At 47.6% G+C, this 6,310-nt stretch overlaps 1 pseudogene; it reads left to right on the forward strand.

Annotated features, from left to right (window-relative positions):
• Positions 1-341: 341 nt before the first annotated feature.
• Positions 342-3,745, forward strand: LOC136480063 (uncharacterized; annotated as a pseudogene).
• Positions 3,746-6,310: the final 2,565 nt, after the last annotated feature.

The following is a 6,310-nucleotide window of genomic DNA, read 5'->3' on the forward strand; positions in this document are numbered from 1 at the left end:
TGATCGTTTCCGCCGAAACGAACAGGCTGATTGTCTCTTACGTCGTTTCAACAAAGGTACAATGCCGGTTGACGTGGTGGAGAACTTGCCGGCAATTGAATTTGTTTCCAGTCACCGACCGCATTTGATGAATGATTAACCGCACCTGTCAGCTGCTAATAAAGTAATAATGATATTACTACGTAACCACTGGTTGGCTCTACAACTACAAAGCACTGCCTCAGTGATCGACCACCAACTCCAGCACCACATCCATCCATCCAATAAATCCTACTACAAATTACAACCTACTTAACCTTCCTAATACATTATGATGACATCAAGCAGCAGTGTGAATTGACATGGATAGATCCAAGAAGCCCAGATCATCAAATAACTTAGCATCACACAGGCGATTCGAGCTACTAGACTTGAACAAGTCGTCGTCCTCGCTGAACATGTCGACGTCCTCTCTGAGGAGCGTCGGCGAGGAGGCAAGGAAGGGCAGCGGGGCTGTCCAAGCAAGCAGGAGGGCGTCCACGGTGAGGTTCGCTCCTCCTCCACTGTCGTCGGCGACGAAGGCGAGCTCGGGTTCGGTGTCCCACTCTCAGCAGGCAATGGCAATGGCAAGGCCTGCAACTGCAAGGGGAACGCGCCCGGGCTCTGCCTCAGGGACGAGGTGCAGGACGCCTGCAGGGAGGTTGCCGGAGCCGGCCGGTCCCAAGGCAATGAGGAGGAGCTGGGGGTGGACAGCTGCTGAATTGGATGCCAAGGAGGCGGCAGCGAGCGGGAACCCTGTGGTGGCGAAGGTCAAGACGCACTCCAGAAGTAGCTCGGTGAGTCATTCAGAAACCACTGTGTGTGTTTATTGGTGTGTGTTTCTGAATATGGATGGATAAGCTTTGTCTCCTTTGCTTGATGAGTCTTTCATGAGTGTTTCTTTGTTTCCGTCATGAACTTAACTGCATGACTGCTTACATTTACTGCGAAATTATATCAGCAATTATTTGTTTTCCAATTTGTTTCAGTTACAGTGTGCACACATATAATGTTTTGAAAATCTGAACTGATCTGTCGTTGGTTCTTGTGCACTTCATTTGAGTCTAGTGTCAACTGTCAACTTAAGTTGTTAACACATTTCACATATCGATACCTCATTAAATGAACAGCGATGAGACCAAGCACTTAAGACTAGCCACAGTGTGTAGGCGGAATACCGATGCTTCAAACTCTTTTTGTGATCTGAGTCTCAATGCCTGCACATTGCAAGAGTGAATTCAAGCATCGAGAATCCTGGCATGGGGGAAAGAACATGCCTCGGTGCTTGCTCTAGGAGAAAAGTACATGGTCCCACTTGCAAAGTGATATGGGGAGATGAGAGAGGTTATGAGGTGCAAGAATAAAATGATATTTAATTCAATAGTTAAGCATCGTTGGCCACTGCAGCTCAAATGGAAAATGAAGCATCGGTCATCACTTGGTATTTGAAGCATCGATTGGATTTAGAACACTGTAGCTAGTCCAACTCATTCCATCCCAAAATAACTCAAAATCTCTCTTTTCGAGAAGTCAAAGTCAAACTTTTTTAAATTTAACTAAATTTATAGAAAAAAGATTTTAATATTTGTATATCTTAATATGTTTATTATGAAAATGTATTTTATTGTTAATCTAAGGATATTTATCCAGAATCATAAATACTAATATATTTTTGTATATATCTGTCAAACTTAAAAAAAGTTTGACTCTCTTAAAAAACTGGATGTATAGTTATTTTGCAACGGGGTGAGTAGGCATGAGAAGACATCCTAAGTGGCATTTTGCTCTAACAGTGTTTGCACAACAAAGAACTTCTACTAAAAGCTATGTTCATAAATTTCCATTTTTTTTTTCTTAAGAGTGAACATGATAAACGTTCCGGTTTCTAATGTTCAGTTTTGTCATACAGAAATTATCACGTTGACAAAAAAGAAGTGCATTAAGTCTAGTTTTTCCAAAAAAAAAAGAAGTGCATTACGACTATTGGCGTCTTTGCGCCACTATACTGTTGTGCTACGATTAGCTCTTTAACGTCAACCATTTTGTTTGTCGTTAGCATGCATTGCCACATTTGGGCAGTGCTGATGGATCTTATAACTTTCTATGAGAAGGACATCTTAACCGATTTCTCCAACCAGGGTAATAAAAAGGAAATAAATAGTAATTTTCAATTATTAGTGAAACAATCCCCTTTATTTGTTTTGGGTAGTTCCCTTTGAGTGAAACGTAAAAGGCATTAGGTGCACCTAATAAGATTTCATGATTCTGTGCCAAATCTCTGCCTTTTGTCATCGACTGGATTAAGCCACACCAGTGATAAACTTCACTGAGGTCACTGTCAAACCGTATGGGACTAGAAGGTACTACTAAAACTTCATTTTTTAAGCAATACTGCCTAAACTTCATTGAGATTAAAGATTAGACTTAGCACTTCGTCCTCACACCATGTAATTTGTGTTGTATCAGTGAGCACATTGCCACATTGGCAATCCGAGTGCAGATCCATTTCGGTCACTTCAAAAATTTCAGCTGCCACGCTAAATGAATATAATGAGATGATATTTGAGTCTGCTGATCTTGTGCAACAATCCACTCAGGCCCCAAGAAGGTTGCCAGCAGCAGAGGAGAAAGAGAAACCATTGCCAAAGAGAGGCAGTAAGGTCATGACCACCTCTACCTCTAGGACGAAGGCAAACCTAGGCACGCCTCCAAAAACAGAGACGCAGGGAAGCAGAAGCCCCCCCGGCGTTGCAGTTGCACGGAAGAACGTGAAGGCTGCCAACAGTGTGTCACCGAAGAACATGGACACGGTCTCCCCTGCTCCCACCAAAACATCCGTGGCGACGATCGGCACCTGCTGGGAGTCTCTACCATCGGATCTTCAGAACCTGGGGCTGGTAACACTTCGTTCATCAGACTCTTGTTCTGCTTTCGCCCACAACATTGGTGCCTCTCAATGTAGCTGAACATTCAAGCTTGTTGCAAAAAATATTGGTCGTGTGTGCATGTAAGGAGGTCATGAGGTACAGGGATGATGTGGAGGTTGCTGCTGTAGAGGCCCTGCATCAGTCCTCTGCCGCAGAGATTTTGCTACGATGTCTCAGGTGCATTCAAATCCTACATTACCCCTTGAAGTAATTTGATCGAATCATTTTAATCCCCGCTTGAAATAATTTGATCAAAACTTACTGAACTCAACTTGTTTTTACAGTGCCTTTGCAGACTTGACCTCCGCCGTGGCCGAGCTATCGCCGCAGCAGACCGTCGACGAGTTCCTCACCCTCCACGGGGCGCTCGGGGCCGCAGTTCCTGCGACGACAAGCGAGATGGTCACGCCGCCGCCGGGGCCTAGCTGCATGCCGCAGTCACCACTGACCTCGCACACTTCTCTCAACTATACTCCGCGGCGTCTCCCAGCAAGTCCAGTGGCGCGGCGTCGCCTACGGTGTCCCCGGCGTCGCCGCCACCACCACTGCCACAACGGCCGGTGATATCTGGAGAAGGCGGCGCGGATGAGGAGTCGTGGCTGGAGGCGGCGCGGAGGGCGCTCGGAGAGGAGATGCGCGCGTGGTTTCTCGGCCACGTGGAGCGCCTGCTCGACGGCGACGTGGCCGGAACGCTGGGGCTGCTCAAGAGGGTGAACGATTGGCTGGACGCCGTCAGGCTCGGGCCAGAGTCGGACGTCGTCGAGCGCGTGAGGAAGAAGATCTACGGCTTGTTAGACTGATCTATGATATCAAACTGGGCCCAACGGTCCAGTTGGACTTTTGATTTACGTTCTGATCGGGGACGCCTAGCTCACTATGGCTGGAGGATCCCTATCACACTGCACTATATATAGAGGTGGGGGCCGATGGCTCTGAGGACGAGGTTTACCATGAGTCGAGCTCCCCACCGTAACATAAACCCTAATCCCTATTAGAGAGGGGCGCAACCAGTGACGAGAAGCCACCAGCCGCGCCGCCCCGCTCCACCGACGTCGACCTCTTCCCCGAACGTCGCTGCCCGTGCGCAGACTTCACCGACGAACGAGATGCGGTTTCTGGACCATCTCCCTCTACGGTGTCAGGTTCGACACGTTCTTCTTCTATTCCTCTCTGTCTCTCTACTCTCGATATCGCATTCACAGTAAAGAGAACCCGCTAGACCTAACCCTAGATGATATTTTCGATTTCAACAATAGTACTAGAGCCAGGTCTTCTAGGACTTTTAGATCTAGATCAGGTGAACAAAAAACGAATCGGGTTAATCCTAACCCTAACGAAACCCTAACCCTAATCCCCAAATCGGCAAAGAACCGAGAAGGACACAGCAAGATTCAAAGACAGAAGAGGGAAAGGGGAAAGGGAAAGAGAGAGGACGGCGGCTTACCTAACAGAACCCTAACCCTAATCGGGTGAAGCATAGAGAAGAGAAAGGGTGTCGGTTTTTAGAAAGGATCTCAAAGCCGAATCCTAACCCATGAAATCATCTCGGGGAAGAAGAACAGTCTAACCCTAACCCTAGAAAACGCTCACCCAAGAAACAGATCGGACAAAGGAGAGGAGGACCTACTGGACTCTTCTACCAAGCGTCACCACCGCCGTCGCGTGGGTTGTCTCCTACTGGCGTGTGGGAAGGAGGTCCGTCGCCGCCTCGTCGGCGAGCGGGGAGAAGCTGAGATGCCGCTGCTCCTCGGGCTTGCGCGAGCTCCGGCCAAGGGCGCCGCCGCTAGTCCGCTCGACGGCGGCGCGCTCACCCGCGTGGGGAGTGTGTGCGCCGGAGAGGGGGCCGACAAAGGCGCCAAGCTCGCTCGGTCGTCGCTGCTGCTCGTTGCGCTGAGAGCTGCTGCGCGAGAGAGCGAAGAGAAAGAGGCAGGAGACGGAAATGAGATTAGGGTTTTGGGGATGAGCCGTGGCCAGGTTTTGTTCTCGCGATGTTGATGCCTGGCCGTCGGATGGAATCCAGCGGCTGAGATCGTCTGGATCGGCAGTTGGCCCAAGCGGAGCGGTGCAGCAGCGCGCGCTGTGGGCCGAATTCCCGACCCAGGCCTAGGTTACGACCCGAGTGCGTGGGGAGGGCGGCTCACACGATCGGCGTGGGCCGTTTTCACTGAACGGGCCGCGCGTTGCTGCGCTGTAGAGATGGGCCACGTACTGTTTTCCAGAGGCCGGGCCAAAATGAACAGTTGCTAATGTTTTAAGCTTTTATTTATTTTTCAGAAGCAGTTTTGATAATTTCAGAAGCAAATCTCTATGAATTTTTTGTCATGTTTTGAATCTCCGTAAAAAATTTGAACGAACAGAATAATTTATTTTAGAGAGTAGATGAGTAAAGTAAAATGCTTCTGAAAAATAGATAATGAATTTTTTCATGTTTCCGCTGTTAAAGAAATAGTTTATTCTCCGGTTATTTTGAACCAATGTGATATTTAATTGGAGAAAAAAAGATTTTGACATGATTATGATGTTGTTATTTTCTGACCAACGTTGTTAATAACAATATCGTAATTTTAATGATTTTATGCATTATTTTTATTTCTGCCCAACGGTGATGTAGATTTAATGTATAAACAGTTGTATGTTTTAATTTTGACCAACGTTGGAATCAAGGCATGCAATTATTGTTATTATTTATGTTCTCACTCTATATGAATTGTGTTTTCAAGCGGATACAACTTGATGGGTTGTATCAAAGAGATCCCCACTCTCAAAGGTGACAACTACACGATGTCGACAGAATATCGTCGGTAGTTCTCCGAGAGGTATCCCACGAAGGTAGATTGATCCACAGAGGAGCATGAGATCAAGAACAATAAGGCAACAAAGATACACGAGTTAGATAGGTTCAGGCCGTCAGTATGACGTAATACCCTACTCATGTGGTCTGTTGGTTTGTATTAGCCATCGTATGATATTGCGTGAGTTTGGAGGGGGTCCCTACCCTACGCACAAGTCGGTTAGATCTGAGAGATAACCAGAAAGTAATAACTGATTACAGGAATCTTGGGATCATACATATCTTAACAGCTCTCATAGTATCTTTAGGATATCTTCCAGTTCTCTTGCGGGAGGCGCCGAGCAGAGTCGTGCCCCATAAGGCTTTGTCTTGTGGACTGGGCCACCCCTGAGGGCGCAGCCCATGTGGTCTGCCATGGATATCCGGGGTCATACCCCCCATAGCTAGTCTTCGAGTGCCTTGTACCCGTAGTGCAACGCTGTCTTGAGCTTGTCTGAGTAGGTGTGAACGAAGCCGAGCAGTCGAACTCATGGTCCGACCACCGTGATGAGTTGCCGAGCAGCGTGTACTGTCA

The sequence above is a fragment of the Miscanthus floridulus genome, chromosome 9 (assembly GCF_019320115.1).
Source record: "Miscanthus floridulus cultivar M001 chromosome 9, ASM1932011v1, whole genome shotgun sequence".
Taxonomy (NCBI): domain Eukaryota; kingdom Viridiplantae; phylum Streptophyta; class Magnoliopsida; order Poales; family Poaceae; genus Miscanthus; species Miscanthus floridulus.